This window comes from Chrysemys picta, chromosome 2 (assembly GCF_011386835.1).
Source record: "Chrysemys picta bellii isolate R12L10 chromosome 2, ASM1138683v2, whole genome shotgun sequence".
In the NCBI taxonomy this organism is placed as follows: domain Eukaryota; kingdom Metazoa; phylum Chordata; order Testudines; family Emydidae; genus Chrysemys; species Chrysemys picta.
This window is the reverse complement of record NC_088792.1, coordinates 107481629-107505850: the sequence shown is the minus strand read 5'-3', so window position 1 is coordinate 107505850 and position 24222 is coordinate 107481629. Positions and strand designations below refer to the sequence as shown.

The following is a 24222-nucleotide window of genomic DNA, read 5'->3' as shown; positions in this document are numbered from 1 at the left end:
TAGTCTATTTTAAATATATTTATGTGACAGAAAGTAGCAAATACCTACTTTAAAAAATCCTTTATGTGACAGAAAGTAGCAAATACCTACTTAAAAAAATCCTTTCACATACTCATCTGATCTTAAAAAAGTACTCCGTTCGTGCAACTTGGCAGAAGGTGAAATATCTAAACTTTACTATTTAATGTAATTGATAAAATATTCTGCAGGATAAGGTAAAAAGTATAGAGTTAGTTGAATGATGAAAAAGAATTAGTGAAAATTTTTGGAAAAATTCAGTCACTTTTGTTATGTGAGTTTTGAAATGGAAGCAGAATTTATCTGTTAAAAATGTGAAATTTTAAAATATTTTCAAAATTAACCAGGTTTTCCTTTTAGTCCCCTTACCCCACCTCATTTCACCACTAAATAGATAGATTAAATTATGTTCTTTCTTTTTCATTTTTGCTTTTGCTAACTTGAGTTTACAGTGAAGTGGAGAAAATTTCTAGAATGAGCAAAAAGAAAAAGTGAAAAAATAAAAATAACATAAAATAAAACCACCTGGGACTGCCTTTGTTCTGTTGCATTTAGTGGCAAAATGGAAAACATGTAAAGAAGGGAAGAAAAGAAGGGGGAAAAGGAGAAAGGAGGCGGGGGACACAAAAAAAGGCTATTTTTTTTCCCATTTTCAATATTGTAAAAAAAAATTAATAGCAAAAACACTTTAGGAAAGACCATTTTTTATTATTAAAAAAATTCTAAATTCTTCAACCAATTCTAGTAAAAGAATATTTTTTTCTAGATATGACATTAATATTCATGGAAATTATAATCTGTTAAAACAGAGGTTCTGTAACTGGGGGGCCTGGAATGTACTCTGGGTGTGTGTGAGAAGCTTTAGGGGGAAAAAAAGTACTGTGCACATTTTATCCGCAACAATGAATAACTAGCAAAGCTGATTCCTCCAGATATATCAGGTCCTTAGATGGCGCTGTGCATTTAACTCTAGGTGGTGCTGTACATTTTGACAGATTTCTGTTAAGCTTGCAGAACATTATACAAAGTCGCTGCAATCTGTATGTTAATCCGTTTGCTACAATGCGACGTGTGCATTTAATTGTAAGCATGAACCACAATTGCAGTTTTGCTTTTGTTCTTATTCCAATGGCTCTGTTTGAATCAATGCCTTACTGTTTTTAATATTTAGCGAGAGTTGCATGTTGATGTTTTTAAATCGATATATGTACTTGTGTGTGTGTGTGGGGATAAACTACTACAGACACAAAGAAGGGGGGCATGATCAAATAAGTTTGAGAACCACTGTGCTAGACTTCTTCTCCGTCCAAAGTTTCTTTGTGCCAAGCAAAGCTCATTTTAAAGGTTTCTCAGCAATTTTTCTGCAGTACGTTCATCAGCTAATATGACTATGTTGATGCTTTTCAACTGCTGAAATCTTTAATTACACCATTTGTGATAAAGTTGGTACTCAGCATCCTCTTTCATATAACTTTCTCAAGAATGTGCCATTTGGGACTGAATTGTCTGCCTTGATTTCAACCTCTCTTGCACAGATTGTACACTGGTGTAACTCCATTGCCTTCAGTGGAGTTACTTCTGTTTTACTCCTGTGTAAGTGAGAAGAGAATTGGTCTTCTCATGCTTGGTCTCAGAATAAAGATGAATTTTTCTGGAAATTTTAAGGAAAACATCTTCATCTGTTTCTGAGTGAAATGAGAGATGAACATTTTTTTTTCATTTTTCTCTGCTTTGAAAGTAGTAGACTTTTTTTATACACAACTCAAAAATGACTGAATGCTGAAAGTTAAAATGTGTCACAGGGTAAGATCTGAATGAGGAACAGTCATTTTATGTTGCTAAACATCTGTGCAGAGCAAACTGAGAGTCCAGTCCAGTGACATTACACAGGGGGAGAATTTGACACCATGTGTTCTTCTATTTAAGTATCAAGGCTTTATTCCATGCTAAGCAAGTGCAGAACATCTGTATTTCACTTATATTTTTAGGACCTGGACCTGCAGTGCTTACTCAGCAAACCTCCCATTGAATCAAAGCTTTTCTAGACTAAGAACTGAAGAATGGGACCTGCAATATTTAAGCTTATCCTACCATGACATAATAATTTCAACAGTTGCCAAAGTAAATGGAGTCTTCACGCTGGGCTACGATAATATAAATCATAAGGCAATCTAGCACCCTAGGCACGCTGCAAGACAGGTCCACACTATAGCTCTGAACCTTACTCTGTATGGCAGTGGAAGCCCCCCCCCCACACCCACCCAGAAAGACAAGATAGCTGCCACCCACGAATGACAGCAGGGGACATTCTCCCCACAGGAGCAGCTAGGGTGGCAGCCAGAGGTCCCTGAGTACTAACACCAACAAGCAAGGTTGTTTAGATGGGTGGATTGGGCCTGCTGTACTTAAGTGTCCTCTAGTGGGGTGGTGTTGGTGGGGCTCCAAGAGCAGTGAGTCTTGAGATTAACTCCCCATGTATGGGGCAATTCACATTTCTCAGAGCTATTGTTGCATGAATCTGCAGACAGGACAGCCTGAAGACATCACTGCATCAGTTACACCGCATTCACATTTTCAGGATTTTTTGCACCCATAAGGCCTAGAAACATACTTTATTTTAAAATGAAAGACGAGACTCTGATGTAATCACATGACTCCATGAGTAGGGCCCTACCAAATTTGTGGCCATGAAAAATGCATCACGGACCTTGAAATCTGCCCCCCCCCCCATGAAATCTGTTTTTTTGTGTGCTTTTACCCTATACTATCAGGGCCGCCCAGAGGGTGGGGGGAAGTGGGGCAATTTGCCCCAGGCCCCTGGCCTCAGAGGGGCCCCCATGAGAATATAGTATTCTATAGTATTGCAACTTTTTTTATGGAAGGGGACCCCAAAATTGCTTTGCCCCAGGCCCCCTGAATCGTCTGGATGGCCCTGTATACTATACAGATTTCACAGGGGAGACCAGCCACCCTTACTTCTGTGCTGCCTTGAGAGCTGGGTGGCCAGAGAGCAGCGGCTGTTAGCTGGGCACCCAGCTCTGAAGGCAGCACCCCGCCAGCAGCAGCACAGAAGGAAGGGTGGCAATACCATACTATGCCATTCTGACTTCTGCTCTGCTGCCCTCAGAGGTGAGCAGCTGGAGAGTGGTGACTGCTGACTGAGGGCCCAGCTCTGCAGGCAGCAGCGCAGAGGTAAGTGTGGCAATACCATACTATGGCATCCTTACTTCTGTGCTGCTGCTGGCGGCGGCTCTGCCTTCAGAGCTGGGATCCCAGCCAGCAGCAGCTGCCGCTCTCCAGCTGCCCAGCTCTGAAGACAGCATTGCTACCAGTAGCAGCACAGAAGTAAGGGTAGCAATACCACCCCCCACACACAATAACCTTGCAAACCCCCCCCCCAACTCCTTTTTGGGTCAAGACCCCTACAATTACAATACCATGACATTTCAGATTTAAATAGCTGAAATAATGAAATGTACAATTTTAAAAATCCTATGACCGTGAAATTGACCAAAATGGACTGTGAATTTGGTAGGGCCCTATCCATTAGACTGGGGCCCTAGGTATGAGCTTATAGTGCTCATGCCCTAATATAACCATGCTTCTGCCAGCAAGGAATTTCAAGTACAGGGAAGCTTGAGTCTGATCTCATTTCACTAGGGTAAATCAGAATTAACTCCACTGAAGTCAATGAAGTTATACCAGAATTAAGTGTGGGCTCTTATCTACCACTTATATTAACTATTATGAGGAAGAGAAGACAGTGATGTTCTTAGGCCAAACTCATCTCTGGTGTAATGCCACTGACCAATTCATTTGCATAGAAACATTTTAGGAACTTGAGTCTCTGTAATTTACCCCTACTTCTGTGACTGTCTTTGAGTGGAAATAATACTGATACACAGACAAAATGGCATTGTCACCACCGATTCTTGCATATTTTCCCTGCAGTAGAGTACAACTTATTTTCCTGGAAAATATTGGGTTATCTTGAACTAAATGCTTCTGAAGGTGACAAGAACCCTACAGTTGGTGTATGTTATCTTGAAGGCTGTTTTACATTATTTCCATGATATAGTATACTGTAACTTTTTCAGAGATTTGTTAGTTCAGGGAAAAGAAGCTAACTATCTCATAAATCTGCTCTTCCCTGCAGTTACAGGGATCTAGTTCTACAGCTATAGTTAACCATTTTAATTGTTTTATGACAGTATAGTTTAGTTTCAAACAACACAGCTGTAGTCCAGGAAACTAAACATGTCTTGCCTACTATATATACTTGTCAGAATGTACAGGAAATATTCCTCACACACTAGTGTTTTTGCTTTTTTGTTTTACTGCCATGATGAAACAAATAAATATTATATAGATGAACACTTCAACGATCTTCTAGTAAAATGGTTTATTTTTATATAAGGAAATTTATGCTCAGACACTCATTTAATCACCATTCAACTGGACACTCTTTTTCTTTGTCATAAGCACTTGTAAAGGAATCTATCAACAAGTTTGGCTCCAGTACAAATAATTTTATTGTCTGTAAAATGTAACATAATGACACACAGTGTATACATTTTAATCCTTTAAAAATCATGTGTAATGGCAAATAGACATGTTCTCACACTTGTAAAATATTAAAGTTATTTCATGATAAACTGATGGATCAGCAGTGTTATATAGTGAGAGCACACTTATTGGAAGAAAGCCAGTTAAGCTCCAGAAATGATGGTTCAAGAAAGACCCCCGACATACCTTTTGTATTGTATATAACATTTGTGTATTTCTAACACTGTTATCTATTTTTAATAGTCAATCTGAAATATTTGGTGGTACTCTGGCTGAAGAGGTAGAATAATTTGGAAACCGGGAATTCATGAGATATAATTCTAACTTGCTTTGTGACCTTGGACAAATCACTTTACCCCTTTGTGTTTTAGTTTCCCCCTCTTTAGATAGGGTGAAACATAACATTTGTAATGCACACTGATCTCTTAGGGTGAAAAATGCTATAGAATTGCAAAGTATAACTATGTCATCACCACACTAAAGAAGCATGTGTTGAATATGATTAACCAATAAGCACAATAGGGCTGGGCCTAGCTCCAGGATCATGGGATGTTACGGTAATGTCATCACACACTTTCCAGGTAGGAGGAGAAAACTTCCTGCATGGACAGCATGCTCCATGCGAAGGAGGAACTGTGTCAGCTGCCTCTCTACTCACAGCTAGTGAAGAAGGGGAGAGGCTTTCCATTCGTCCCCTCGCCATACTAGTAGATTGGGATCTCAAGTAGAAATGCAGATGGGCATGGGGTAAGGGCAATGGGAAGGCCTGGCTTGTCAACCTCACCAAAGTGGTTAGTTCAATCACCAGTATCTTCTCTTTTGTGGCAACTGAGGGTGTGTGTGCGGGAAGGGGTTTGTCTCACAATTCCACTTTCCTGGAGGCCAGGGAGAATATTACTGCTATTCTCCTCGGGCTGACCCAAGAGACACCTTCCTCTTCAGCAGCTTTTCACAGCCTCCTTCTCCTCCACAACAGAGTGTCTTGTGATAGGAGAGCTCAGCTCCACAGACCCTCACTAGAACAAACGATGCTGTAGGAGGGCCCAGCGCCTACACCCCTGAAACAAAGGGCCAGAACAAGAGGCTCTATTGTCACTCTTTGCTGCTGCTCCTGTGGGGGCCTCCATGGCTTCCTCCATTACTATGGCTATGCAGTTTACTGAGTCCTAATCTCAAAGTGAAGCAGAGGGCCCTTGTAGGAGAAGACCCAGTAGCTCTGGCAAAGGAGGCCCTGTGGTGTGGGGAGAGGTCCCTGCTTACACCATCCTGTCCAGCAGGCAGATCTGCCCCCTACTTCCTAGCATTGGTGGCAGAAGTGGCTTCCCACACCTAGTCCTCTGCTGGGGTTAGAGACACTGAGTGTGTATATGATGGGTGAATAGTAAGCATATGGCTGGGTCACATGTGTATCTGTGAGAGGCTATTTGATATGTGTGAGAGACTGGAGAGATGATATGAGGGAGCGACTGAGGGATGGAGAGATGAAAGAACACAGGGAAGGACACGACACATGTACAGAAAGAGGAAGGTGAAATGAAGGGACAGCTGTGAAAAGACACCAACATATACTGTACAGGGGACTAAAGGAATTGAAAATGAAGAAAGAAGGAAGAACAAAAGCAATGTAGAAATAGTAAGTTACTTTTTAAAAGGTGTTTAATAGAAAGTTGAATGACAATACTATAATTAATACATGCCAATAGTGGTTTCTAATAATAATGTGGAGCACTGGGAATTTCCCTGCTTCCAGTGGCATTCAGCTTCTTCTATAGATAAAGCAGATATTTTTCTACAAGTGGGTGTTTCTAGGCATGGTTTATAGAATGCTCTCTGCCCCTCCCACCTTTAGAATGCACTAGATTACACCAAATGGCATGCGCGTGCACACACACGTTTAAAGTTTCCTTAGGGGGGGATACCCCTGGATTCCTTGAAAGAGCCGTTTCTCAGTTCCACAAATTACTTATCAGCATGTGAGCCACTTAAAAATATTCTTTGGATTGCATGGAGCTGCCAGTGTAGCCCTGGTAATAGGTGAAGTTGAAATGCACAAGGACCCCTGCTGCTGAAGAGTTATAAGTATTACAAGTGTGTGAGATCCCTGGGGAGTGCTTGAGAATCCAAGAGAGTGGAGGGGCTGCCCAGTTTATAAAGGCTCCCCTGCAGTCTCTGTTACCATGAATTGTTCCAAGGCCACACAGCATGCTATGTGTCTCACAGATCAGATAGACAGGCACATTCTCTGTGGCATAAATGGTGGTGTTGATGAAAGAAGTGAGAATACAGAATGAAAACAGGATGGGCAGAGAAGGTTGGGGAAAAAAGGTGTCGTGTAGTTAGTTACTTGTTATGCATACATCATGTTTGGAAGTATGTCCTACAATATGTACAAAGTGTGTTTACATGTGTATTTCTAACACACTAGAATCTCTTTCCAGATCCCTGTCCCCTATCACTGTCCAACCCTCCCTACTCACCCATCATTCTGCTCCTTTAAAGACCTCCTGTCTCCTGTAACCATCCATCCAAGTCACACCCCAACCCCAGGCATGCCATCTTACAAACATTTCACATTTCCTCTAGCTGCTGCTGCTCTCACCTCCCCCTGCACCTCAAAAAAGCTCTCTGCTGATCAGGCAGCTAGTAATAACCCTCTGGTGGAGCCAGCCCACAGGAAGTAGGACTTCTGCCCCTTGTAGTGCTGAGACCTGCTGACCTGAGGTTCTGCTTGTGCTTTGAGTGGGTTGTTACAGGTGGCCAAGACCAACTGGCAAAATATAAAGATCCAACCATGGCGGTGAGTCCTTGCAGGGCCTCTCCAACACCCTTGTAGTGTCCAGGCTCCAAGACCTCAAGAACGTAAGAATTGCCATACTGTACCAGATCAGTAATCCCTCTGGTGCAGTATCCTGTCTCTGATAGTAGCCAGAACTAGATGCTTCGGAAGGTGACAAGAACCCTACTGTTGGTGTATGTTGCACAATCAGCCGCTACATAGGACTCACTCTGATCTCTAACAGTTAAAAATTGCAGTCTTTAACTCTGCCCATTTTTACTAGAGCTTGGCTTGGATTGCAGCTTTGCAATGACAGGGCTAATGTGAGCCCTCCTTGGAGGAACCCCCTCTGATTGGCTGGTTGTCCCACCTCCTGGGGAAGAGCAACTCAGAGCAGCAGCAAGCAGACCTCCCCCCCCTCCCAGGAGGCCACCCCATTTGTCACAGGTGGGAGGGAGAAGGAGCAGAAAGAAGCTAGCCACTTAAGGTATCTCCACTTCTCCCTCCCCTTCTATGGGCTGGCTCTTCTTTGCCTGCCTCCCTATAACACCTGACTTACAAAGGGGCAGGAGTGATGAAGAACTCCTGAAGCTGTTCCCCTCAACCCTGGAAAGAGGAGAAGGGGACCTAGCTGCAGCCCTCTGCTTTGATCCTGGGAGAGGTGGATGAAGAGCTGCAGGAAATACAGAAGGAACAGAGGTGAGGCGGCGGGGGGCAAAACTCCTGTGGGGGCAAAATTGATGGGCATCAGGGGGCAGAATTAATTGCTGGGCAGGTGATGGGTAGATGTGGGGGTGAAAGCTTTTGCAGTGGGGGCAAAAATCACCTTTATAAATTTTGAAGCATTGGCAAAAATGAATTTAACATCCAGTAAAGGTGGGAAATGAGAGTTCAAAAATCACGTCAGACCAAAATCATAATATAATCTTAAAAAAGAAAACATGACTTTTCTAGGGGCTGAAATACAAGATTTAATATCCCTTCTCAATATTTTATTGTCATTAATTAGGATAATTTTGCATATACGCTAAGAAGTGTGGCCTGGTCCGTTTAATCCCAGCTGGTGCAGCCACTCTGGCTGTTACTGGTGCATTTTTTTTGGCTTTTTTGTTTGCACAGCAGCACTTCAACCTCCTTTTTCATTAATAACAACACTCAGTTTCTTGCCGAGCACAAATCTAACTATCCTGTTTTTGCATTCATTCTACCTGGTCTAAATGTGAAACAGCATTACCATCCATTGGGCAAGCCTCATCCCAGTGAGTGTGAATATTTCTGTCAGCACAATATACATGAGAAAGGTGTGTGTGTGTGTGTAAGCAGGGATGGTGAGAGTGAACAGTGAGTGTACAAGGGTTGATGGTGAGAGTGTGGGTGAGCACAGTGCATGCGTGTGCAAAGTCAGTGTATGGAGGATGACTGGCAGCAATGCATAGCTGTGGGTTTGCCATAGCCAAGTGAGTGTCTGAGTGTGACAGAAGTGTGAGAGGCTGCGCTGGGTGGGTGAGTGTGAGTCTGAAACAGTGTGTGGCGGAATGCAAGTGAGCCTGGGCTCGGTGCGTGTCTGTGTGTGGACGGCGTTAGTGGCGGGTGCAGGCTGCAGCTCAGCGTGTACACACACGTGTCTGTTGCGTACCAGAGCGGCGCGACTGTGAGCGGGCCTGGGGGCAGGGGCTCAAGTGTCTGAGCTCGGGCAAACCTAGGGCGCGTTTGTGTCCGCACAGCGACTAGCCAGGAACAGGAGCTCCGTCTGCAGCCGGGCTCGAGGAACGCTGGCAGCCGATTGGCGCAGGGAGCAGCGAGGCTGGAAAACAAACCCCGGACCGGGCTGGGAGAACTCCAGCGGGACGCACTGGAGCAGCTCGCTGCCCTTCCCCGGCCCGCGGCCGGCTGGGCGGGGAGGCGGCTGGGCTGGGGCGTGGAATGGCTCGGGCTGCGGCTGCGTGGAGCCAGCGGAGGCGGTGCCGGGGTGGGAGGTGGGTTTAAAGCCTATTAAAGGGGGAGGGGGACGGTGGAGATGATGCATCTTAAGCTGGAGAGTCAGCTGAGTACGAAGCAAGATCTCGGTGGCAGGGGCACGTAGCCCCGTGTTAATACCAGGAACCTGGAGGAGGGAGCGGGAGCAGGATCCGCAGCAGCGGTTCAGGCGCAGCAGCAGCAGCAGCACGGGCAGAAGTTTTCTTTGCAAATTCCCCCCCGCACCGTATAGTTTTTTGGCGTGTGCGCTGGGAGTTTAACTTTCCACCTCTCCCACGCCACACTACGAAGATACCCCGTCTCCCCATTGCATCCCCCGCTGCCTGCTCTACTCCCGGCCCCACCAGAACAACAGCAACAAAACTTGATCGGAGCGTGCGAGACAGAAGGAGCCAGACGCACAGAGAAGCTCTCAAGAGGGGGAGGGGGCAGCGCTGGTGTCCCGAGCAGCGGGAGGGAGGCCACGAGGGCGAAAGAGGAACCGCAGGCAGCAGGTAAGAGAATCGGGGGGCGAAGGTCTATTGCTTACCCCAGCCACTTTGGGGTGGGCATGTAACATCCTGCATGCGTCTCTTGCAAGGGGGAAAGAGGAGGAATCTTGCGGGGGGTTGGACAGTCTGAAGGAGCAAACTGTTGAGAAAGGTCCAAGACTGCAAATGCAAAATGCACTGGCTTAGGCGCTCCCTCTCCGCCCCAGAACAGGCTGGGGTGAGGGAGGACGCCAGAGGCAATGGGGCTAAATTGCAAGGGGACAGCGCGCCTGTGCGTATATATAGAACTGCTAGGGAGCTTGTGTGCTGGGTCCTTAGTAGCCGAGATTAGAGCTGAGGGAGGTGGGGAGGAGTGTGCAATTCTTTCTCTGGCTTCGGATTTAGTTGGTCACTTTCAAAACTTCCCAATTAAACCGGGCTGGAAAACTGGAACCACTTTCCATTTCCCCTCCCGAGTGACAAGACTTCAGGCGAGTTTAATGCTGCGAATCAGTTGTTAGTAATTTGCTGTGTTCTCTTTTCTCTCCTCGTTTGGACCTTTATTAGCCCCTTGGGGGAGTCATTGAGCCTGTGCACGTATTTGAACCACTTCGTTGTCAGACGTGAGATCCTTTCAAGCTCTAAAGAAAAGCGCGTTGGGGGGAGGCTGGGTTGCAGCGATCAGAGGGGATCTTGAGCCACAGAATAAGTCCTATTCTTAATCCATCTGTGAACATGGTTCTTCTCCCAGACTGATTTTCCATTTGCACCAGATCTGGGGGGTGCTGTACTTACTAGCCTGCACTTTCTAAGTATTTATCTGGAATTGCAGCTGCTTTTACAGGGTCTGAGGAAAGCTAAACTGTTTCTTTTGCTCTGCTTTTCCTAGAGGTATTAGAAGTTTAGGTCTGAAATCCTATTCCTTGCATTTTTTTTCTCTTTCGGCAAGAAGACTGAGGCAAAGGACAGTTCACAAAAGTGCCACTCCTGGGTGCTGCCACCTTCCTTCTTTTCTGTTTTGTAAATCTGTGATGGTAGCTGCAAAAGCAAGTATTGGGGAGTAAGGGGAATATTTGAACACTGGTGTGGGACAGCATTTTGTTGGCTTCTGGGTAATATTGGGTAGCTTATTGTAACCTGTTATGTGTAAAATAAGACTTGGGTTGGAGGGAGAGGTTTTTACCTTCTTCCCTCTTGTCCTCCCCCACTTCAGACTCATGATTGGAGGTAGAGCAGCAGAAAACTGTTCCACATGGACTCCCCTTTTATACATTGTTTGCCATTTTGCAAACTGGGACCTAAACTATCATTTTATAAAAGAAAGTCTGCAGTTAATTGGGTCGGCAGATGCACTATTGCAAAATCTCTTTTGCTACGGATTTAAACTGCCAGCCCCCCCCCTTCCCTTCCCCTTCCTCCCCCTTAAAATCAACATAACATTTTATTTTAGAAGTAGTATGGAACGTGCTGATTCAGCACTTGGGAGCACCACTCTATCTGCAGTGGTGTTTTGTGTAAAATGTTTTGATTTGTTGAACTGGGAACATATGTTGCCGGTATGTCAAAGTGGTACTGATCAAGGTTCACAGAGCAATTCTGTGCTTGTTCATGATTTTACTCATGTAAAGTGAGAAACAACAATTGGCACAGTGGAGAGGGTGGGAGTGGAATGTTACATTTCTAAAATTGAACTTAATAGTCAAGTGAAATTGTATCACTTCACAGAGGTGCTTGAATGATCTTTTGAACAAAGCTTCTGTAGGAGATGAGATCAGTAAGCAGTTATAAGATTTCAGTTTGACTTATTCTTAAATTCATGGGCCAGTTGCACTTACAGCACTCAAAGGTACAGAGGAGGGCAACAAGGCTAATCCGAGGATTAAAAGGAGTGAGTTATGAGGACAGGTTTAAAAAAAAAAAAAAAAAAGTATGGAGATTAGACAATCTGAGTGGAAGAGAGAAGTGTGCCTGAAACATTAAATGGTGTAAATAACAGCCTGGACTGCTGCTTCAGTCGAGTTCATTTAGATAGGGGGAAGAGGAGTGAAGGGACATCCAGAATGCTCAGAACATACCCGTAAATTCCCTAGCAAGGTCTGAATGGAAGAGATGTGGCTGTTCAAGAAGCATATTCCTCTCTTTCTCTTGCCTTTGGTCTCAAGATACACAGTTGTAGTCTAATGAATAAACTTAATCTTTGATATCAAAACTTGCTTGGCTCAATTTAGTTTTTAAATATGCAACACAACTCACAGCAAACAGACTAAAAAGTAATGTTTGGTAACATCTGTTCTGAATGATAATGTATGGAAGCAGACCCCTACACTTGCCAGAAGTTTATTGTTTCCTCCCTTCTCCCCGCCTGCTAATATTGTACTTCATTTTCACTCTTTGTTCTTAAAGTAGATCTTGTTTGCTCTGGCTGGATGTTCTAGTGAGTTTCCTTGGTTTTTGTCAGTCAAAATATCCTCTCCCCTACTGTTGTGCATGTTGGCTTTCAACCTCTAACCCAGGCGTGACTTGCTTTCAGTGGTGTTTTTGTATTTATTTTGAAAGCATTACCTAAATGTAAAATGGATATCTGTAGTTCTGTTCTGTTCATAGAACACAGCTGGTATAATCATATGTAGAGCAAACATTTGCAACCCTGTGTCATACATACTTAAATGACTTTGAATCTAACAAGAATTGCTACAAGTCTTCCTGTGAAATGTGGGCCAGATCCTGAATTGCAGTCCACTGGCGTGTAAAGGCTAAAAGTAGCTGGATCTCCTTAGCTGAAGGTTTCTTCCAAGATGGGGAGTCGCCAGCTGGCATAGAGATGGTATAGCTAGGCCATGTGCCATCTCTTCCAGCAGCCCTTGCAACACTGGTAGGGAGGGGGAGGATGTTATCTGACAATCCCCAGCAAGCAGATGTCCAATTGGAGACTGTTAGCAGCTGGTATACTGCAGAGCAGCTCTAGGCTGGGAGCCACAACCAGCTTCACTGAGGCTTTCCCCTTAGATACCACAAATAATCTAGATATGTATATATTGAGGTGGTTGTCCCTAACTGAATGGAGAGTTGCAAAGCCCCCTTGCCAGTCATACAAGGGAATGTAATACCGGAGGGCTTTAAGGGGTTGTACTAACTTGAACTTGTAGGACTCTGGATGTACTCAATCATTTGACTTGTCTAGGTAAAGCTATCACTGGATTAGTAAAAACTGCTGTAAACTTGATTTCTTTACTTTAAAATGTTTGCTTGAAGTTAGACTGGGTAAACATTTAAAGACCATTTGGTAATGTTCTATAACTTAATGGGTTGTGGTAGTGTTGCTGTATTAACTTCTTGGCATTTCCATTCTATCCCTCTATGTTAATTTATTACTAGGGATGCATGGACTGATTTTCAATGTAAAAAATAGTTTTTTTTCCCATATGAATTTCTTTCCCATCAGCGCTTAAGCTAGGAAAAGCAAAGAAACTATTCTTTTGAAATTTGAGCTGTCTGACCCTATGAAATGTCTTATTATTGTGGTCTTTGCTGTAGCTTGCTTCATGCTTACTCTTTAGGTAGCTTAAAATGTAGGATGAGATGTTCCCTCTTGACTGCTGGGGACAAGTCCGAGCAGATACAGCTCTCCAAAGGACCAGCTGGCACACAACACAATCTGCACCTCCTTTCTGTTTGAAGAGAACTTTTTTTGTGGTGATGTCGGAGGGTCATTTATATTGCTTATGCTTGCTTATCCAGGGTTAACCATGGGCCAGGAGACACTGTGGCTCTACTCAGAGTGCAGCTTTCCCCGAGAAACCCAGTGTAGTGTTTGTCTTAGGATTGTGTATCAATTCATGTCTAAGGGCTGGTCTACACTGGGGGGGGGGGGAGGATCGATCCAAGATACTTCAACTTCAGCTACGCTATTCGCGTAGCTGAAGTTGCGTATCTTGGATCGAATTACCTGGGGTCCAGACGGCGCGGGATCGAAGGCCGCGGCTCCCTGTCGACTGCGCTACCGCCGCTCGCTCTGGTGGAGTTCCGGAGTGGACGGTGAGCGCGTTCGGGGATCGATATATCGTGTCTTAACGAGACGTGATATATCGATCCTGGATAAATCGATTGCTATCCGCCGATACGGCGGGTAGTGAAGACATACCCTCAGAATCCTATGGCCCTAACTTTTCAAGCAGGGTGCTGATACAATGGCTCTCAGTTACAGTAAATTTTAATGTTTCAGCTTTGTTCAGAGACCAGAGTCAGTAAACATGAACTAGTTCCAAAAAGGCAACTCCACACAAGTAGGTCATGATGAACGAGGTAATTGTAAACATATGTTTACTTAAACTACTGGTAAACTGGCATCTGATTCTTCCCAACCTAAATCAATGCCAGTTTCTACTAGCTCTCAGCAGGGAAAAAATAGGAAATCAAACTTTTCTGGCAGGCTGTATTGAGCATGCTGTGGAGGAAATGCTCATCCGTCCAGTGAGAGCAAAAGGAGACTGAGATCCAAAGCTCTGACAGACTTGGATGAAACTGTCTTACAGACCAACAGTTGTGGTTGTCATACTTCAACCGATTTGCTGAATAGACTGACCAAAGTACTCCTGTCCTGTAGGCGTCATGGACACAAATGTTAAAAGACTAATGTAAAGATGGGTAGTGATGAGGATATGTTATGAATATGAGCTTGTGGTTGTTGAGGGCTATAACTGAGTCAGGAGTGAATGATGCTGCAGTCTTCTGCAATATCACTTTCCATTACATCACCATGATGAGAAAATGCAGTGCTGTTTGGTAATCTAATAGGGTCTCTATTGCCCATAATCTAGGGACTCTTTCCTTTTTTTTTTTTTTTGCTATCTTAGCTGCAGCCTTGGTACTTTTAAGAGTGGTACTCATAATTTTCTTCATTGTTTCACAACACACATAATTTAGTGGCGCTTTCAAAAAAAAAATCAACCCATTAAATAGCTTTCAAACAATTTTTAAGTGCTGATTGCTATCACTATACAAAAACCTGAAACTCTTACCTTGAGCCTAGGTGTGTGTGAGAGAGAGAATATTCGCTCCTGGAGCAATTAAAATGACTTTTTGCCTAACTTCAAAACTTAAATGTGTGGGAAGTGGCAATTGGACTGAATCACATGGAGTCTCCAGAAATCTGCCTTACAGCTTGCTCGAATATTTCATATATGAAAACCCTTTGATTGCTGGCAAAGAATTGGGTGCTTCAAAGCCTCATCATTCCACTCCTGCTCTACCTTTGAAGTCCCTTTTTTCCCCCTTAACCTTACCAGATGGATGACTTAACTCTCTCCTTTCTCTTATGCTTTCCTTGGTGCATATAAAATGTTTAACTTTTAGCTATCCTCCTAAAAATGTCAGTGTTACTGGTTTCTGAAACATCCCAGAGGTGAAGGGCAAAAGTCAGAATTCAGGCAACTTATTGACTTCATCTCTAAAATGTTCAGACACTCATCTCAACCGAGCTATTGAACTTTAAGATTCACACACCAAAACTACCCTTCACTCCTAACTAAAACTTTGGGAAGGGGAAAAGGGAATGGGGACTGAGGCTAAATACTCTGATGGTGTCACTTACTATACTGGTAACATTTTAGTTTCTTGAACATTATTCCAGAAGAGGAATCAGTAGTTCCTTTATGTCAAAATACATGCATAGATATAAACCTGTAAAAAGCTAAAATTTCAGAAGCTTAGTACACTGTGAAAGGGGAACTCCTGATGTCTTAGCCTTATGATTACTGCCTTTCAGGAAAGTATCACTGGGTACTTTGTTCTCTAGCTCAACTGTATGCTGCTAATAAAATCCATTTAGGAGGGTCTTGGTGCTAACTGCTTTTTACTGTATGTTATACTGCTATCTCCTATCAAACTAGAAGTGCCTTGTGCACTGAGTGATTCTTCTGCATTACTATTAATATTACCAACATCGCCTGAGAAGTGAAAGTATTCCTTTGTCATAACTCAAGACTTTCTACTTTATAGAGCAATTGTTCTTGTATCAATAAGCGACTTCTCAGTGGGTCAGACTGCTTTATTCCCCTCTTCTCCCCCCCGCTGTAACTCTGTGGTGTTTTGCATTCACTTTGCATATTGCCAGTGAACGTAACATTTGAACACAGATTTCCCAATGACAGGATTTGGATGCAGCATAACTATGAGGAGAGATGATGGTCTGATGACAAGGGGTGTTGCAATGCTTAACTTCTCGATGCCTGGAAAATCAATGGGATCTGCAAAGCCTGAGTTATGTGCCTAGGCTCCCTCTACAAAGATTAGGGAGAAACAGGCACCTTAGAATGTGATCCCCAAAAGGCAACATGCTAGGTGAGGCTCTGCCTACGTTAGCCAATAGGAGATGCTGATGAAAAGGATGTGTCCTTACGCCACCCTTCTCGTGGAGTTCAATGCTATCTCTACTTGCAGTCCACAGCTGGGAACCCCTTTCCTGGAGTCAGGTAGCTTAGGCACCTAACTCTGTACAAAATGGTGATGGAGGAGGGCGTCCTTCATAACTTTTAGTCCAGGGGTTAGGATACTCACCCAGGATGTGGGAGGCCCCAGTTCAGTTTCCTCCTCTGCCTGATGAGGAGGAATTTCAACTGGAGTCTCCCATCTCTCAGGTGGGTGCTCCACCCACTGGACTATAGAGTGATTCTCATTTTCTCTGGCTCAATTTAATGAGTTAATATTCTACTTTTCAATAAGAGTGATGGAGACAGACCTATATCAGAATATTCTGTAGTTCAGTGGGTTGGGTGCTCATCTCTAAGGTTGGTAGATCCCTGTTCAAATCCCTTCTTCTCACTGGGAGGAGTTGAACCAGGGTCTCTCATATCCTGGCTGAGCACCCTAACCATTAGGCTAAAGGCTGTGAAGGATCTTTATGCTTCCTCCCCCAGGCTGTTTTGTGAGGAGTTAGACAGCCTTTGAGCTTATCTACCAGATTGACACACCCAGATCTTGCCTGCGGGGCCTAAACTACACGAGACCTGCCGTTGCACACTGTCTTGATGGAGGATCTGTCTCAATCTCTTTATGAAGAGTGGCTTTAAGAAACCCTCCCTGCAAAAACTCATGAACTATAGTGTCAACTTGGATTTGTCTTTTGGCTTCTATTAAAGGTACCGAACTTCTTAGCACCAGGGAGTCATGAAACAGACAAATAAGTAGATTTAAAAAAGTTGAGGCTGATTTGCCCTTAGTTCTGAATTTTACTCAGCTTTCTGGTTGTTCGACTTCTAGTTGTCTGAAAATGGTGACACTACAGCTAGAAGCATGGTTCCCAAAGCAGGTAGACGTGCTAGCTCTGCTTGAGCTGGCATGCTAAAAATAGCAGTGTAAGCTTGGGGTTCCACAGGTGGGGGGCTCAGGCTAGCCGCCCAAGTATCAACCCACCCGGATGCCCTGGGTGTGTACTGGGAGGCTGTCTCAACCTGCTTCCTGTGCTGCCCCTGACTAAGGTGCTATTTTTAGAATACTAGCTCCAAGCAGAGCTAGCGGATGTCTAGCTCTTCTGGGAAGTAAGCTTCTAGCTGAAGTCTAGACCTGTCCATAGTCATGGCCTTTCTGGGGGGGAAACTACCTGGCTTTTCAAACTGATCAGAAACAATAGGACAGTGATGATTGTATTTGACTTACATGAATCAAAGGCTTTCGCTGTTTATTTAGCGGGATGTTCTAACAAACTGCTATAGACAACAGCCCTTGACGGTTAAGCAATACCTCACTTGAGCCCCATTTTGTTTGCTTGAAAGCGTCATGAGAGTTGAGAAGGAGGGCTAAAAACTCAGCTGTAGCAACAGAAGAGATCAAATGCTACTTGCTGCTTACACCCTCTCTAGTGTGGTACAGGTGGCAGTTTAGACGGGATCGGCCTTAGTGGGAGTTGTTAATGGGCAGTTTGTCCAGGTCTTCTGAAAGGTGCGTAACGTACATATTCTAATTTTTAGCCCCCTTCCTGCTTGTCTTCCTAACACCCCTTCTCTTTCCTGTGTAGAGGCAGTTCAGATCCTATCAAGTGTGCTGCTTCCTTGGGGGGCAGAATATCATAGAAGGCTTCAAGCAAGCAGCAGACTTGAGTTTTGTGTGTGTGGTATAACGCCTAAATATCAACACTGTTTACAGGGAAATAGTTCTTCCGTCCTCCTTCTGATACCAAAGCACTCCAGATAAATCAAATGGTCACTTTGTGTGACTATATAGGAAGAACAGTAAGGAAAAAACCACAAAGTCAAGACTTCCCCAAAAAAGGAGCTTAATTTTAGGCTCCTAAAGTAAAATCCTTATAGAGATACTGAAACTGGGCTGAATATTACAGGAAGAGAATTGCACTTGTTCTGTATTCTGATCAGAAAATGCTTTGAAATCCTTGCTATCAAGGTGGATTAAAAAAAGTATGATGTCAAAGTTTTAAAGTCAAAGGAGCAATTCCAAAGAATAGCACAGCTGATACTAGAGGTGTGCAGCCTTTATGGTAGGTAGAGATCAAATATTTAGTATGATGAAACTTGCAAAGTACAACAGGGTTGTGGTTCAGGTAACTTTCTCATCACATTATAAGATAGTGCTGGTTCTGCCAATTGCTTCATCAGCAGGATTGAAGAATGTGGTACGGTACTAATCTTTTAGTCTTGGATAAGTTGGACATGCATATAATTGTGGCCTACAATAAAATCATTCAACTGTTTCTCTTTCTACAAATGGAGGAAAAACTGCTGGCAGTCATTACAAAGCCAGCTGGTCATGAAGAGACTAGAATTTCTCAGGCCTTTTGTGTCCAGTCATCTCACCCTCCCTTATTGAGCATCTTGTGATGTTGTCTTACAGTATCTAGGAGCAATTTAATCTGATTTAAAGGCTCTGTTGCAAAGCTAAAATGGCATATAGTTCTAGCTAACATGGAATGGCTTGTGGATTTGGAAGTGATTAAGCTGGTAAAGTTCCCCAGAGGAACTTTTGTCTATGTCCAAGCTCTAGTGGTTAAGGCCAGTTCTGCCTCAGCGTGTCAGAGCAAAAAAGTCCGCTGCAAAAATATCTAGAAATGACAAGTCTAAGAGGGAAACCACCAGGAAAAAAATAAATGTTTTATTAATGCCACGCTGCTGGGTCAAACAAGCTGGAGTCAACCCAGACAGGCCACAGAATTTAGTGTCTGTGCATACGGGAGCTTGGCTAAGGCTTTATCTTGGCTGGGAGACCCAAGCGGAATTCTCAAGCTTTTCTGATGCTGTTGGTGGGCTAGCAGGCCTCTGCGGAGTAATATGCAGGCTAATCCATTGCAATAGAAATCTGGCTAGGCCTCATTTTGCACACTCGTTCCTAAAGTTAATTAAAGACAGGTTTCGATGTCTAAGCATTTAGGAATCCATTGTAGACACAAGAATTAATATTTGCATTCTGAACTCCAGGAATCCAGTTCGAAAACTGAAGATCAAGTTGGATGCATTGTCTGCTGCCATTATTTCCCGGAGCAGGACTACCTGTCCTCCTACCAACCAGGCTAAAAAAAAAAAATTTTTTTTCTCTAGCTCACTTTGACATGCAACTCAGTCGTGCAAGTTTTATCTTTATAGTAAGATTACCATAGCTATGGCTCAGGCTCCCCCCCCCCCCTCCCCACCTTTTGCAGATGGTACTTTGCTGAATCCTGTCAGAATTCTAGACTAAAACTCTTGATGCGTCAGAACTTCATAGAAGGTAACAGTCCTAGTGCTTCTAGTAATGTAAGTAACAGTAGGTAACTAGAATAATGTTGGCGTAAGTATATATGTTTTTCTTTAAGACACTGAAATTTGACTTATTTGCACCATACCTTCCTACCACTAACCCGCTTATTTTAACCCCCTTGGCTGATTGAAAGGGAAATGGGTTCCTCATGAAAATTTTTCCTTCACGTGGGTGGAAAAGGGTTGTGGTTCTAGGTTTGCTTGAAAGAGGCACCACTGCTGTTCAGGAAAATGGTTCACATCCAGGAGTTACCTTGTAATAGGTAGCATCAAATAAAAGCACAAATGTTTGTTGCATCACTTAGCAAATTGGGACCTACCAGCTGCTATAGTTGGACACCATCTCATCTTCATGCCCCATCCTCTAGCTCTCCTGCCCTTTCAGAGGTTGTAGGACAGACTGTTTCCAGGTACTATTATACAGCCCCTCCTGGTTGGGTTAGGACTATTGTTACTGAAATGAGTGTGAAAACAGCCATGGTTCTTTAGTCACCATCCCTTCCATTAAAGTCAGCAAATGTCAGTCTTCTTTCCCTTAAATGCAGAATTACTTTTGACTTGAGTTGTCAAATTATTACTTGGGTAAAACAAAGCAAGGGCAAGTGCACAGACAAGCAGTGAAGACCTGCAATTCAGGCTTCCTGGAATGTTGGTTATAAGAAAACGTGAACAGCACATCTCTTCAGAAACTTTTAGCCAGCTTATCTGCTAGTTCAGCACCAGCTGGTGAGAGAGCTTTGACCACCTGTTGCTGTGTAACGAGCTCAGTCTTTCCAATCAGGTAAATCTCCCTCCATTTAATGCAAAGTTCAATATCAATCTTTCATACACATGTATCATTTGTGAACTAACATTTGACAATTCTATTAATGCTGTTTATGGAAACCTTTATGTAGACCTGTCTTGTACAAAGCTATCCAAAAGCATACAGTATCTACAAATATGTATGTATCAAGACTCTCACCCCTTCCCACAAATCACCAAAATACTGCTCTCAATTGCTAAGTGAATCACAGGCTTTTTAATAAACTTACTTTTCATAAAACATCATATGAAGTGTGAAGAGACAAGACACTACTTAAACGTTAAATAGCATAGGGATTTTTTTTCTTTGTGTTGGCAGTAAAGTTACTTCCGACCTAATACACTAGTTGACAGTGGTAAAAGGGAGTAAAATAAACTGTCAGAGCCAACATGGGTTCGCCAAAGAATTGTAGCAGTCTGCAATAGACCATGGTTTTGCGACTTTCCCCCATCCATTTTGCATTCCTCTATTGAGTTGTGGTGCTAGACAAGAGCACCGGTGTAATACTTGGTGAGGGAGCAGGATCAATACCAGGTGGCAGGGAAGGCTCTAGCACATCTGTTTTTTTGGAATCGATCCCAGAAAGTCCTGATGTTGCTGTCTAGTAGCTCTGGCTTACTGGGAACTCTCAATGACTTGAGAATCATAGATGGCAAACATCTGCCTTAATTGTTCCTTTTATTCCTCTGATCTCAAATATACCTAAAGAGTGCCCTAGCAGAAGCTGATTGCCACCACAGAAGCACTGGTGTAATATTCTGTAAGGGACTAACAGAAAGCTGGAACAATTTCTTTCTTCATACCAAGAATTGTTGAAGAGTATTTCTTTATTTTTATTTCTAAGCTGGTGTTATGAAGTTATCCACACTTCAACAGAAGGTAGAAGAAAATACTACTTGTCTGTCTTCAGTAACTTCAAATATGTGGCTTTTTGGAGGGGACAGAAGCTTTATAAGATATCAAGACTAGAAATTTACATTTATAATACAACCAAAGTATCCTGCATACTTTGAATTTTTTTTTTTTTTTAAACAGTAACTCAAACCTGACTCTTGTAGTTTCAAATATGTATCTGAAGTAGACAGTTTCTGGGATTGTAAACCCATGGAGACCTGCTCTGGAAGGACTGTAATGATCAATAATGAACTAATTAGTAAATCATAACTCAATAGGGATCTTATAAGTAAGCTGTACATAAAACTGACCACTGGACGTGCTACATGGAGAGGGGGAGGAGCAATGGGGGGGAAAGGTGGCAGAAAAAACTGATCTTACTACAGATGGGGGAATATAAATCCTTGAATGAGCTAAAGATTACTGCATCCTTAGTGACTAATGATTCACTCAACAGCCTAAGAGAAGCTCATAAGATTGTTCAAATAGATTCCAGGAGGTGTGCTCAAGAATTTTGGCTGGGTCTCTGGGACAGCATCCAAAGGTGGCTGATGCAGGGGACGGTAGGCGGTTGTGTGAGGGCATTATAGAAAACAAGACCGCTTCACTGAAAGATCTGGATGGCAATATTATAACTTGTAAAGGGAAGTAACTGGAGAGGTGGGTTGAGCACTGTGAAATGATATATACTCAAGGGAGTCTGTAGTAGACCAACGTGTGTTGTATGAATTGCCTGGATTTCAAGTTATGACTTCGCTGGATGTCAAACCTACACTAGAGGAACTTGAACAAAGCATCAAAAAGATTCTCAACAGCAAAGCTTCAGGTCTGACTGTTCACCTGCTGAAATCTACAAATGCACAAACAAGACTTGCTGCAAAGATTGCGTGAGATATTGCTACTCTAGAAGGGGGGAAAAAAATTGTTCTGCAAGTTTTTAAGGATGGTTTTTCATCCAACTCTATCAAAAAAACAAACAAAGGAGACAGAAGTGATTATAATAACCACAGAGGGATATCTCCTCTTAAAATCGTGGGAAAAATCCAAGTAAAAGAATACAGCGTAAGACTTCAAACTTTAACTGAGAGAAGCTATCCTGACAGCCAGTGTGGCTTCTGCTTGGGAAGGGCCATTATAGACATGGTCTTCTCTGTAAGACACCTACAGGAAAAGTGTAGAGAGAAGCATATTCCACTGTACCTGGCTTTTATTACTTCCGAGGGCATTCTGTACCAAAAAATTCTGTGCACAATATTTTAAAATTCTGCAAATTTTAATTGTCTTCTAAATGTGGAGGCTCCAGCTTGCCATTGGGGAGCACAGGTCACCGGCTGCACAGAGGTGGGAGATCACTGTGCAGCCCCTTTTCCCCTAGGACATGGACTCAGTAGTGAGGCTGCACCCAACCCTGGCACAGCGCAATGAACGAGCCTGTCCCAGAAACAGCCCAGTGCCCTGCCCCTCCGTGCCAGGTGCGGGCAGGCAGGTTCAGCAAAGCAGGATCCAAGTGTGGAGGGACTTAGTGGGTGGTCCAGGTTTGGGTTGAGAAGGTTCAGTGTGGGGGAGCTCAGTTGGGGACCCTGGGGTGGTGGTGGGGGAATCTGGATGCACAGGGGCTTGGGGGGGGGTGAGGGGCTCTGGGTACAAGGGTAATGGGACTCTGCAGGGGGGCGGGTCCAGGTGAAGGTGGTTGGGGCTCAGCAGCGGGGATCTGGGTGTGGGTGGATAGAGCTTGGCAGGGTATCTGGGTGTGGCGAGCTCAGTGGGGGGTCCTGTTGCTGGGGGAGTGGGGCTCAGTGAGGTGGAGATCCAGGTGCAGCTGGTTGGGCTCGGTAGGGTGGGGATCTGGGTGCAGGTGGCTTATTGAGGTGGTGCGGGGGAGTGGGGCTTGTCGGGGGTGGGGGTTCTGGATGCACAGGGGTTGGGCAGATGAGGGAGCAGCTCCCTGCATAGTGATTCCTCCCCCTGCAGTTGAGGAGCAATGGGTGCAGGAAGCAAAGAAATCTGTGGGGGATATAAAGTCTGTGCATGCGCAGTGGCACAGAATTCCCCTAGCAGTATTTTATAGATTTAACAAAAGCCTTTTGACATGGTTAGGCGGTCAGGGCTTTACGTTGTCTGGAAGAAGCTTGATTGTCCATGTATATTGCTAAACCTTGTGAGATTCTTACACAATGACATGAAGGCAACTGTAATGTATGAAAACCAAGAGTCTGATTCGTTTAACATCAGCAATGGAGTGAAGCAGGGCTGCGTACTGGCTCCTACATTTTAATATTTACCTCCTATTCCTGGTTCAACATGTGTTCCGTGATATTTGAGAAGTGTCTATCTTAGCACTAGACATGATGGAGGTTCCTTTAATGTTGCAAGGTTCAGAGCTAAAACGAAGGTGAAGGAAAGTCCATCACAAGGGACCTATTGTTTGCAGATGATGCAGCCTTTGTGGGTCATAGCGTTGATGCCCTACAACAGCTTAACAAGTTTTCTGATTCATGCAAAATCTTTGGGCTAGCAGTAAACTTGAAGAAGACTTATCATGTACCGAGGCTCTTCGGAACCAATTCCAGATATCCCCTTAGATGGTATTTTGTCTGGATGCTGACAAATTTTGCTACCTGGACTCTACTGTTACCAGCAATGTAGATCTTGATGCTGAGCTTATTAGTAGCAAAGCAGCCAGAAAATTCTGTCTTTTGCAACACAGAGCCTGGGACAACAAAAAATTGTAAACTAAAGTAGAAATCTGTATTCGATATGTTTTAGCCACCCTTCTGTATGGCTCAGAAACATGGATGACTTACACCAACATACCAAAAGACTGAACAGTTTTCATATCAAATGCTCTTGTAAAATTCTTCAAATAAGATGACAGGGTGAGAAATGTGGAAGTGTTAAATCGTGCTGGTATTCATGGGAATAGTGATTAGTAAGAAAAGCCTCGGGTGGCTTGGACATGTCAAGCGAATGCTGGAT

General features: G+C 43.7%; 1 protein-coding gene across 7 annotated transcripts in view; it reads left to right on the top strand.

Moving 5' to 3' along the window:
* Positions 1 to 9203: 9203 nt before the first annotated feature.
* The window catches only part of GRB10 (growth factor receptor bound protein 10), a 198043-nt gene continuing 183024 nt past the window's right edge, over positions 9204 to 24222 (top strand). For 4 of the 7 annotated variants that reach the window (XR_006172682.2, XM_065583931.1, XM_005278533.5 and 1 more), the window contains exon 1: positions 9350 to 9831. The gene's annotated coding sequence lies outside the window, so the exon portion shown is untranslated. Of the gene's footprint in view, positions 9832 to 24222 lie in introns of all 7 variants that reach the window. The other 3 variants (XR_010598448.1, XM_005278534.5, XR_002887898.3) reach the window with 3 other exon arrangements.